The 12,929-nt window shown below is 35.6% G+C and overlaps 1 protein-coding gene across 2 annotated transcripts in view; it reads right to left on the reverse strand.

The window, feature by feature from the left end:
- The window catches only part of LOC143211677 (putative cytochrome P450 6a14), a 63,350-nt gene that overhangs the window by 23,212 nt on the left and 27,209 nt on the right, over positions 1 to 12,929 (reverse strand). The window contains exon 1 of one of the 2 annotated variants that reach the window (XM_076429542.1): positions 9,835 to 10,051. The exons of the other annotated variant lie outside the window; for it this stretch is intronic. The gene's annotated coding sequence lies outside the window, so the exon portion shown is untranslated. Of the gene's footprint in view, positions 1 to 9,834; positions 10,052 to 12,929 lie in introns of those variants that run through there. 2 annotated transcript variants of the gene reach the window in all.

Here is a 12,929-nt window from a genome sequence, read left to right on the forward strand (position 1 = left end):
TGGTACGACTATATGTATACTCTAATATGTTGAAAAATGCAAAATATATGCAAAATATATACGCATCTGTAAAATAGTAATTATTTAAAAATAAATAAAAATAAAAATAAAAAAAGATTGTAGCGTTTTTAAATCAAAATTCACCCACACCTTCCCTTGCGTTCGCCTGCTATTCGCCTGCACGTGTGTACATGTTATTCAATAAACGCATGATTCAATGCTACAATCTATCGTTTCATGATAACCGTTTCAAATTTTTATACTACAAAGAATAATAATAATAATTTATAATGCGGCGAAAGAGATACAGCGGAGGAAGAAAAATGGTTTGAAGCATCCCGAACCCTTGCGATCCGCCACTGCGAAGGCACAGGTACACGGTGCGGTGAGTGCGTGAGCGCGCCGCGCTGTATGGTTACAGTCAAGCCTGCTTACAGAGCTTTTTGGCGAGACAACGTGCTGACGAAGAATACAAATAACGCATCGAAAACGCAAAAGTAAGCCAAATTATACAGAAATGGTTACGCAGATACCGAACCCTTGCACAATCCGTCTAGGCACACGTACACGCTGCCCGAGCCGTGAGCTGTGCCACACACTCTCACTCGAGCTCACCAACGCAGCACATCGTCAGCTGTCTAGTGACGTGACGCTTGCTGATGAAGCCTGACTTACCGGCTTTATTGTTTTATATATTTTTTCTCGTCCTCTGTTTTACCGATTACAGTGACCGACGTCTCGCGGTGATTCAATGCAAGAAACAGACATCAGCGCTCGAACCGGAAGTGCATCGTCACAGAACCCTCGCTTTTGTATTTCTGTATATAATAAACTGTGTGTTTAAAAACGTATGGTTTAACATAATAAACGATACATTGACATTGTATGTGTCCCTGCCAGCGGATTGGCCTCCAACTTTTTCTATAAGAACCCTATATCTCTCGATATTTAAGAAAATGTATGTCTCTTCTGACAGTAGCAGCACTGTCGCGCCGCCCAATGCTTCTCGCGGCTCCGCTACATTCTGCCGGATAATGCAAATTACGCCTCGAAAACGCAATAGTAAGCCAAATGGGGATACGTACCCGCTATATTGATCTTTTATCTAGCGATTGTGACTACGTAGGGGCCCCAAATGTGCATTAGCGAGACGTGGTTTGTTAAATGCCGGACCCTTACAATTCTATAATACGTATATGTGTCTAGCGGTGTGTGAGTGTGCCACCACACTCTCGCTCGAAATCCGATCGGCACCCTTAAGCGAGATTTAAATGATAAGTTCACGTGTGTAGACAATTGCGACTATTGGTTGTCGTCGCGTGTTAAAATGCAAAAGATAATTATTTAAATAAAAATAAATTTTTTTAAAATACCACGTTTTTAAAACGGACTAAAAAGTATAAAATAATTTTTCCTAGCCCCGTACAGATAGTCCTGAAAAATTGCGATTGTGAATTTGTAATAGCTATGAAAATACTTGCAAGATTTAAAACGAAACATGTGGGACGCAAGATAATACATAGTGAGGAGTGTAGAGAGTAGCTGCCGTTGAGAAAACTCGCACAACAGTTCATATAATTTGCAGTGCAATAAAATTGTTGATTTAGGTGAATGCATCAATTATTTATTGCAAAATATCTTCGCCCGAGCCGACAGTGGCGCTCACCACGAGCGCGGTCTCAACATAAATTGGCCAACTCATCCCGGGCGAAGATATTTTGCTTTTATGGTTCGAAAAAAACGTCATGGTTGCAGACTTCAAAAGGGTGTTTGATCAAGATAAAAGTCTTATTTTTGAGATAAATTCAAAAATATCCTAAAAAATTGGTCCAAAGTGGTGTCTCTCCGTCTTTAATGATTGTTTAAACGTGTTTAAACTTTTGCTGTAAAGAACAATTCAATATCTTTTATAATAACATCACAATATTTGTTTAAAGTTGAAAAATACGTTTTTTTTCAAAGTCATGTTTCTCAAAAACTGTGCGTCTAGGAGAAAAGGTAAGTGCAGATTTGGAATCAGCGCAAAAAACTCTATAATAACCACCAAATAGTAATTGTGGAACAAATTTGGTGTTGGACAGTGTAATTAAATCACATTTCTTCTTCACCATGTCTTATCGTTTTGACGCACCGGGTTTTCATGTATAGTCGATATTTGAGAGAGTAGTGATGGGCACCATCGACTAAAAACTATCGACTAAATCGATAGTATTTAACTACTATTTTCAGTCGACTGATTTTTTAAACTATCGACTGAATGTAGTAGTCGTGGGGTTACTATTTTCAGTCGACTGTTTACACGTCGCCATCTTGAAATTTCAAATGTCAGTGTCAGACGATGAAACGAAAAGGTTAGAAATACATAATTATGACAGGACGTGCAAATATGCAAGTAATGAAATATGTAATAGATATTTCAATACTTTAATTCATATTGGATGTTAAAATCTTATTGCTATTTATGCAATATAAACTATATATGTGATATAAATAAATTGTGTACATTTATATTTATAACGTAGTGTATGAATTTATTATTAAATAAAGACAAAATCATTCAATCACGAAATTTAATATCTCTGTACTGTCCCATACTGTCCTACTATTCATTTAACTAGCGAACATCGAGAATAAGAGTAAATACGAGAATAACCTGTAAACGACTGAAAACTATCGACTAAATTCAGTTACTGAATCAGTCGCTTAAACTATCGAGCTATTGGTTGAATTTTAACGGCGGATGTTTTGAATAAATTTTATAAGATTTACTATAGCCCGCAATCTAGACGTATAACCACTAAAACGAAATTTCAGTCGACTAAAAACTATCGACTAAATATTCGATAGTATGTAGTAACTAAATAGTAATTAGTCGATAGTTGAATTTAGTCGATAATGCCCATCACTATGAGAGAGTCGTACGCTGTATTGGAGATTCGATGCGTTCGACCGACGAGCGTGCCGAAGCGTTGTTTACAGTTCGAAACAAACACACGGCGACAAGCGCCGATCAACGGAAGAAGACGCAGTCGTTTATGAACATTCGAGGCGTCAGTCACGTGTCGCCATTTTTGGTCTTATTTTATGTTGAATTGGTGATGCCTGTGCTGTATGGTTATTGTACCTTATGTTTGTGTTATACGGTGTAGTTCCTAATCTAATATATTCTATTTACTATTTTATATCACTAAATACCTCGCTAGTGTTTCATTACGAATCCTGACAATCCCGTAGAAGACTACTACACATGTAAACTGATATAACTCCTAAGACACAACGTAAGTAATAGCAGTTACTTCGTATGTTACTAAACAGAGGATACTCTATACTCTATACAGATCTATTATACAAAATCTTTGTACACATCATTGGTATTGAGAAACATTAGAAATCTGGAGGTGTCTTATCGTATTGTCGCGGAGTGTCAGTATCTAATAAACCGGCTGCGTATTTTATGCATTTATAACAAAAATTACGTACAATTTAAAGCAGTGAACATATTTAAAAAATTTAAGGACTTCAACGTATTAGTTTCAGTTTAATAAAATTATTAAAACAAGAAAGAAATTTTTATATTTAGCTTCCGTGTCTTAGGATCGATGGAGACATTTTTTATTTTGCATACTGTTGCGAATTTGACAAACTGCCTAGTAATTTTGTAGAAAGGAGAAGGCGATGTGGAAGCGGCCCGCTCCGCGAAAGTAGGATCGTGGAAGGAATTAGTTTCTCGCGAAGAACACGTGATGTAAAACGAGAGCACTGTCCGGCTAATCAATTTATTAAAGAACGTCGAATAAATAACACTCCCTCTTGAGATTCGTCAACAAAACAACTACGGAGATAATTCTGGAAACGTGGACTACACTGGCGGTGCAATACCGTAATTGAACAATTAATAAGGATGTACGCGGAAGCGCTAATGATTGATGCGTGTTCGCACTCGAAGAAAAGCATTACGACTCGTGTTCCGAAGACACTGTTCGTCTCGCGACGAGGACGCGTAAGAGAGGGGAACGGATGACGATGCTCGACACCTCGCGCGATTACAATTCGACAGGCAATTACCGACAATTACCCGGTCGAAATAGTGGAGCATGGAAAGCGTTGCAAGTGACGAAACTCTGCACGACTTGCTTAGATCGGCAAGGCACGTGGACCGTCATCCACTCATTCGTCGGAGCTCTTTCCGAATCCGAACACATACAGATCAGCAGTCTACTAATAAATGATTTCAGGTTCGGTAAACAGATTATAGGATACGTTTCCACTTTGAGAAGTAGTCAAAATGACCGGTATTGGGTATTAGTAGCAATGATATAAAATTATTTTGATTCTGAATAAATTAAACAAAAATAAAATTCATTAAACCTTTAGTTATCGCTACAAAAGTTATCACATCGTTGTGGAAAAAAATGTAACGTGAAGTAAGAATTTTAAAATGAAATTGTAAAACCAGTCGTTTTGACTGGTGTGATAGTTCTAGTGTTAATTAGAGGTTGGGCAAGGAATAATATGTTCATGGAAAATATGCCGAACAAGATGAACCGCCAAAACACCATTCATTGCAACGTCTGCGGGCGTGCCATCCACTTGGAATGCACCGGAATGACCGCAAAAAATTGGACTTGTGAGCTTTGCATTTCAGATTAATTGTGGTTATTTTTAACTCTTTTTTTCTTATTATTAAAAAATTATTTTGTCATTCAGATACATGAATAAACATTTCATAACAGAAATTGTAATTTTTATTTGATTTTGAAAGTGGCTCACGATTCCCCGAGATTTTCCAAATTCAAGAAAATGCAAATTTTTTGTAATAGTCTTAAAATCATCTAATTTGCAGATATTCGATTAAACTATTGTGTCCAAAAGAAAGGTAAATCTTCATACTACAACATTTAGCGTTGAAATTTGATGAAAAACTTAATTAATAGCAGTTTTTTGGCAATAAAAAAGTGGCTCACAATACCCCGACTTCCCCTATTAAATAAATATATTATCATTAGTGTTTCAAGCTGAGAGTATTAATTTACTTCAACATTTACCAAGCGAAAGAACCGTTACACCGAGATTCTCCGTCGAATCTTTGACATTTTACCACGGCGTTTGTTTTCGATATGACGCGTCGCAATACCGTCTGAAATTTACTACATGTCTCTGTTATAATCTCATCAAAATGTTTAAGATCAATTGTAAAATTTCACACACACACACACAACACTAAAAAGCCGAAAACAATTATTTAAATAAAAATAAATTTTTTATAAATACCACGTTTTTAAAACAGACTAAAAAGTATAAAATAAATTTTTAAAAAACACCACGTTTAAAAAACGGACTGAAAAGTATAAAATAATTTAAATAGAAATAGATTTTTTAAAAATATCATGTTTAAAAAACGGACTAAAAATTATAAAATAATTTTTCCTAGCCCCATACAGGTCCCTAACCCCATACAGATTCCTAACCCCATACAGAGAGTCCTAAAAATTTGTGATTGTGAATTTTTAATAGCTATGAAAATACTTGTAACATTTAAAATGAAAACGTGGGGCGTAAGATAATAATAAGGAGTGTAGAGAGTAGCTGCCGTTAAGAAAACTCACACAACAGTTCATATCATTTGCAGTGCAATAAAATTTGGTAGTGACATTTTGGTAGGTGAACTATTCATACATCAATTATAATTATCTATTACATGTGCCCCACGGTTTTCATCTTAAATCTTACAAGTATTTTCATAGCTATTAAAAATTCACAATCACAAATTTTGTTTCTGATACATGATATTTTTTAAAAATCTAGTTTTATTTAAATTATTTTATACTTTTTAGTCCGTTTTTTAAACGAGGTGTTTTTTAAAAATTTATTTTATACTTTTTAGTCCGTTTTAAAAACGTGGTATTTTTAAAAAATTTATTATTATTTATTCATATTTTGGGTAAAAATTCTTCCCTGCGGTGCCATATATGAATGGTTTTAGTAGCAATCATAATTTGTCAAGGTATTCTAAATATAAAACTAGAGGGGTGTTGTTGCTCGCTCGCTTCGCGAGCTTCGCAAGTAGGGTTGTCGTAGCTCGCTCGCTTTGCGAGCTCGCGAGAGGGTTAGTGGTACGGATGTTATTTGGTGTGTGACTCTCCTCGAGCCACACAAAGAACTTCCCGATTCGTTAGTTGCAGTATATTATTATCATTATTAAGTGTAATTTTTAAGAAAATTATACGTTTTCAGGGAAATTCAATAGTTTTCTACTTATCAAAATGTTTGCTATATGGCGTCGCATTAAACGAACATCGTAGGCTCGTTGTTCGCTTGGTTCCTTGTTATAGCATACTAAAGTTGCAAAATAAATTGTCTTAATTAGTTTTTCGCAAACGATACAACTCCTCATTATCCGAGTTTGCAGTATTGATCTTGGTTTTCTTCGATACTGTTAATTTAAATTGTCCGAAAATATATAAATCGCGCTCAATTTTGAAACTCTGCTCAGTGCTACATACAAAATTTGTAAAGTTCGTCTTTCTGATTTTTTAAAATCCAAACATACTTTCACGTATGTTTGTCCCTGACTTTTATGAATCGTAATCGCTTCAGCAGGAACCACTGGAAATTGACTACGTGTGATTTGATATTTTTCCTCACTCGACATATTTACTTGATTCGATATTTTTATTATTGGTGTAAAATTTTGATCAATATTGGCATTTTTCATATAATCACGATAACGAGTTCTTACTTTCACTCCTACTCTGGCCAATTATAAATCTAACTACAATATAGACGAAATTTTAGTATTTTCTTGAAAAGTAATAAATTTTAATATTCCGCATGTGTGCTCCATTAACCAATCCGTTTTCAACATCAATGTTATTAATTATCATATATTTTATATTAATTTTCAATTTAATCTCAGTTAATAATTCGTTTTGAACTGATTGTGTTTTTAAAGATTGTAATATAAATTTTTTTGTACTTTCATCGATATTCTTCGAAAATGTATTCTCGGCAGTAGAGATGATTAACTCACTCTTGCATTGGGTTAATGTTCGATTAATGTATGCGTAAAATTCGTCGTAAGGCAAAAAAAAAATTTTTTTTTAAAAAATTTTTTTTTTTAATTTAAAAAAAAATTGAAAAAAAAATTTTTTGTGTAAATACGTTTGTTTCTTCGGTGGAAACTTTCCGTTCTCTCGTATAAATTGCATTGTTGAATGAACTTCTTTCGAAAAAAACTAAAAAAACTAAAAAACTACTTGACCAAAATGGACCAAAATCTAATCAGCTCTAAGTTACAGCGGGGCACATCGATTGCATCATTCATCATCCTGATCGCGTTGTTACTTTTTCTGAAAACGTTAACGAAAAATTTGATTACATAGAAACGGCCATACGCACGCACACACACACACACACACACACACACACACACACACGAACATTTTGCTGAAAATAGTCTAATATGTCTGCAATGACCTTGAAACGTGTAGATCTGCTAAAAAATCGATTTTCGATTTTCGGGGTCATTACAATAACTTCCCTATAAAATCGGGAAGTTAATAAAAGAAATTAATCAAAAATTCATCAGGGTATATGGTTTTGTTTAAAAAATAGTATGCGCCTAAACATTTAATGCACAGTGTAGTAAAGGAATGCAATTTACATGGAATTAATTAACCACGAAAGATTGGACAACTCTCCTTATTTTACTTTTCTGAAGATCTAAAAACATTGTGCATCGTTATTCTGTAATTGTCCGAATCTCAAACGTATTCAGAATAGTCATGAATAGACTGCGGATGTTTATGCATTTATGGCTTCTAAAAATTTTCAAAAAATGATAGAATGTAAAATTCTACAGAATTTAGTACGATTTTTATTTACTTTAGAACTACACACAAAGTCTACTATCACTGGAAATAACATTTTACATGATTCCACTTTTTTAAGATTTGCCTAGTAAAAATTGAAAATTGCATAAACATCCGCAGTCTAGTTATGAATAAGCTACAGAGGCCGAAATATAATGATAGGTTCACTAGCCGCATCGGCTGGTTTACTGCTTCTACTTCTATTTTCGTTTTCTGAAGTGCACTATGGCATTTGTTTTTATTTCGCAAGAATGTGTTCTACACATTGTGTAAGCAGTCAGTCGACTATCAACAGTATTAGTGTAATGATGTGCCTGTTTCAAAAATACTTTGAAAATTATCGAGTACAAGATGCGAAATAGTCTTACGTTTACGGAGAAATATTTAAAAATTATTATTGATAGCGCAAGTTTTTGAACGTTTTTGTATGGTAAGTACACAGATTTATGAAGTTTAAAAATTATAAAAAATATTTTATGGTCGTTTAATATTATTAAAGCACAATGACACGGGGAAATCGTTAAATGATAACGAAAAGGGCCAAATTATTGCAGAATATTTGAAGTTATAAAACACAAAGGAGGTTCAACTAAGTAGTGAATTATTTCTTATTTTTTCTTTTTTTAAACTTTTTATGTGAAAATACATAATGAACCTATGTTTATTTCGCAACTAAAATCCAAATGTTGTAGTAGAAAATTTGTAATTGACATTAATTAACATTGTGTTATTTAAATGAGCTGTGTATTTTGTTAATTTTATTAGAATGAATAACACTGTCCAACAAATTTCAACTTTTTAAAAGTATTTCGATTCCCACTATGCGATTCTTATAGAGTTTTCCGCGCTGATTCCGAATCTGTTTTTAATTTTTTCCCTATACGCGTCCAGTTTTTGAGAAAATGGAGTTTAAAAAAAAGACATATTTTTCAACTTTAAACAAATATTGCGATGTTATTATAAAAGATATTGAATTGTTCTTTACAGCAAAAGATTCTGCAGACTTTCCCGAATACAGTGATATCCAATATTAATACATTATGATTGTTTAAACATGTTTAAACCATGATTAAAGACGGAGAGACGCCACTTTTGCACCAATTTTTGCGGATATTTCCGAATTTATCTCAAAAAATACGGGTCCAGCGGAAAATCGAACTATACTACGCGATAGAGCAGATTTTTATCTTGAGAAACCCTCCTTTGAAGTTTGTATGGTCGACGTTTTTTTCGAACCAGAAAGCAAAATATCTTCGCCCGACATGAGTTATCACCAGTGGCGCTCACCACCAGAACGGTCGTTCGCCGCTCCGTATCCCGTCGCTGCGCCCTATCCTGTCCCGAGCGCCACTGGCGGAAACTCATGTCGGGCGAAGATATTTTGCTTTCTGATTTGAAAAAAAACTCGATGTCGCTAACTTCAAACGGGGGTTTTTCAAGATAAAAGTCTGCTCTATCGCGTGGTATAGTTCGATTTTCCGCTGGACCCTAATTTTTTGAAATAAATTCGAAAATATCCGCAAAAATTGGTGAAAAAGTGGTGTCTCTCGGTCTTTAATCATTGTTTAAACATGTTTAAACAATCATAATATATTAATATGGGATATCACTGTATTCGGGAAAGTCTACAGAATCTTTTGCTGTAAAGAACAATTCAATATCTTTTATAATAACATCACAATATTTGTTTAAAGTTGAAACATATGTCTTTTTTTTAAACTTGATTTTCTTAAAAACTGGACTTATAGGAAAAAAATTAAAAACAGATTCGGAATCAGCGCGGAAAACTGTATAAGAATCGCATAGTGGGAATCGAAATACTTTTTGGCTGTTGGACAGTGTAATTAATAATAAGTAAACTCAAAAATACTGCATTAAACACAACATTATGTCAACAAATTGAAGCGAACCTATCATTATTTCGGCCACTGTATGCGTAAAGAGATATTTTAAAGTAGCTTACAATAGTCTTAATCGCTGATGGTCCGTAAAAACATACAAGCACTTATTGACACAACACTTGTTACAATGAAACAATGTGAAAAGTAAATGACTGAGTTGAACAGAGTCACGAGATATTTATGTTATCTCATGTAGGCTATCAATCTCACTGATACGAAGACTTAAGTTGGAACACTGGTTATAAAGTGTAAAGTCACCATGAAACGTTCGAATGGTTTACTGGGAAGTCATGTCCAAATCGCCCGACCTGACTAAGCTTACCGTAAATTGCGACGCATCGTGCTGAGTCAGTGAGCAGTTCAAAACAAATTAGTCGTCAAACCAAACCAATCCTTAGCGACTTCAGTTCTTACCACGTCACTCATCCAGACACTCGGCGATTTGTATTCTTGCACTTCTCTCCACAGTGTATCCGAAATTCTGCCTGTGATACACCTTATTCCGAAAATCCTTAAACTATAATGAGATTATAGCCAAAAAAACTGTTCAGATTTAAGTATTGTTCATGAATTTTTTCAGATTTTTTGGTTTGGTGCGCCGGTGTCAAAAAAAAATAAAAACAGATTTTTTCGGCGTTTTTTCCGCGAAGAACTAAGTTAACCTTAAAATTATTACGTACTTTTTATTCTGTAAGTCTATCAGGCTCTGATAAACCTCAACATTCTACAGAAGTAATTAAAAAATGAAATCAACTTAATTAATATTTCTACAGTATGAACATTACATCTAGAAATATCAATCACGTTCCAACAGTTTAGTTGGCTCAGTGCAGTCGACAGTGAACCTTCGCAGGGGTAGGTTGTCCCCGAGAGCTACCTGCGCTCCAGGCAACCCTCAGGTGTACTCACCAAAAAATCGACAAGTTCCGATCCGAGTCTATCATTCAACCTATCAGTTCAGTGGTGCGGCAAAACACAGTGCTCAAGTGCACTGTGAAGTGAAAACACATTGTGTTACATTCAGTGATACGAAATTTTAAAAAATCAAAGTGTACGGATAGGGAAAATTCAAATCAGTTCGCGCGCATCCGCGCGATGCCAAGCGGGGTACTCAACCCAGAAAGTGTATCATCCTCAGAAACAATCGAACATGTGAACTCCCCACCAGGAGCAGCACACACACCTACACTATACAACCAACCTACATCACGACAGCCAACAAAAACAAAACCGAATGTAATTTCCACCGAAGACATCACGGAACCGCATACTGCGCACCTGATCAAACAGTTAATAGCTAAAAACAAAACACCAAAAAGAGTTAATCCCTCACCAAACTTAATAAACAAATCAACTCGATTCAAAACCACACCGATAACCACAGAAATGGCAAAAACGAAGACAACGAAAACCGCCCAACAAACAGCAAAAAAAGGAAACAGCAACCTGGACAATGCATCCGTAGAAGAATTAATCCAAATGATAAGCAACCTCAACAAAACGGTCGAAAACCTTTACAAAACGATCGAATCTTTAAAAGAACAATTAGAAGAAGAACGGAAAAAAATAAGCCTGCTCCAACAGCTCAAGACTTCACAAACCCAAACAGATACGCAGTCCTAGACATGGACATTACGCCCACCCCAACCGAAATCGAAGACGACGTCAACAGGCAAAAACCATTAACCGGAGCAGGTACCAAAAGACCCCACAACAGCACAGAAGACGACTCTTTACCTAAAAAAAAGGACACGGCCAAAGCACCAATAAACCAGGAAAACTCCACCCCCAATAAAATCCCATCGCAGCTCAACAATAGGACAGGAAAAACCGTAGAAACCCTCACTCCCGCACCAACACCAACTTCGACATCACCAACATCCGTTCCAGCAAACAACACAGTGACAATTCCAGGTAGCCTCACCCAGCAAATGTCAGCAGGGCCCAGCGGCACAACAACTCTCTCACACCACCCGAAAGTCATAAAGAACGGTACCGCGAAATACCCTCACCTAACAGGTAAAAACGAAAAAACACTGCCTTCTTCTGAGTTCGAAGATAATTCCACCTTCAAAAAATCACTCAAACCTCCCCCCATCACTATTCACACTAACACAATCAAAAATATAATAGCCAAACTATCTCTCATAATGAACGATTTCAACTTCAAAAAACTTAACAACAACAAACACATACTACAGACCCAATCGATAGCTAACCACAAAACAGCGTGCGAAACACTTAAAAACATGCAAATTCAATTCTTCACATATACACCAAAAGCAGACAAAAACACAACGGTCTTACTCAAAAACGTAGAAGGAAACTTTGACCCCGACGAAATTCTCACAGCTCTAAATAATTTAAAAATTGAAGGCCTCTCCTTCATTTCAGTAAAAAGATTCACTACAAAAAAATCCTCAGAAGAAGGCAGAACCCTACCAATATTCATGGTACAAATATCCGCGGATAGCAACCCGAAAAATCTGAATCAAATCAAATCCCTAGTACACACAATTGTCAAATGGGAGAAAATAATAAAAAAGGATCGCATCCAGTGCATGAGATGCCAACGCATAGGACATGTAGCTCAAAACTGCAACTTAAATTATAGATGCGTCAAATGTGAACACGATCACAATCCCGGAGAGTGTCCACGTTCCGCAGACTCCCAAACCGAAAACGCAGACTCTCCCCCATATTGCGTCAACTGCAAAACACATGGACATCCAGCCTCCTACAGAGGTTGCCCAAAATTAAAAGAACTGAAAGAAAGAATAGAATCAAAAAGATTAGCTACTCAATTAGAAAAGGAAACCATACACACGTTCACTTCAAACTTCATCAAACCGTACAAATCTTTCAGCCAGATCGTAACAAACAACACAGACAGAAAAGAACTATCGAACCTAATAAACACAGCCTCGACCCATCCAACAACAATCCCAACCACACACCAAACCCAACCTCAATCACAAAACGCTCTCTCTCTAATCTCCCAAATAAAATATATAATAGACTCAGCCATAAAATCTCAAACAGATCAACTAGCAAATCAAATTAAAAATAATAACAACAGAATCAACTCATTAGCTCAGGCATGTAACGTAGAAATTTAGAATGTATCCAAACGCACAGAACAATTCATCAAACGTTA

The sequence above is a fragment of the Lasioglossum baleicum genome, chromosome 8 (genome assembly GCF_051020765.1).
Source record: "Lasioglossum baleicum chromosome 8, iyLasBale1, whole genome shotgun sequence".
Lineage (NCBI taxonomy): Eukaryota > Metazoa > Arthropoda > Insecta > Hymenoptera > Halictidae > Lasioglossum > Lasioglossum baleicum.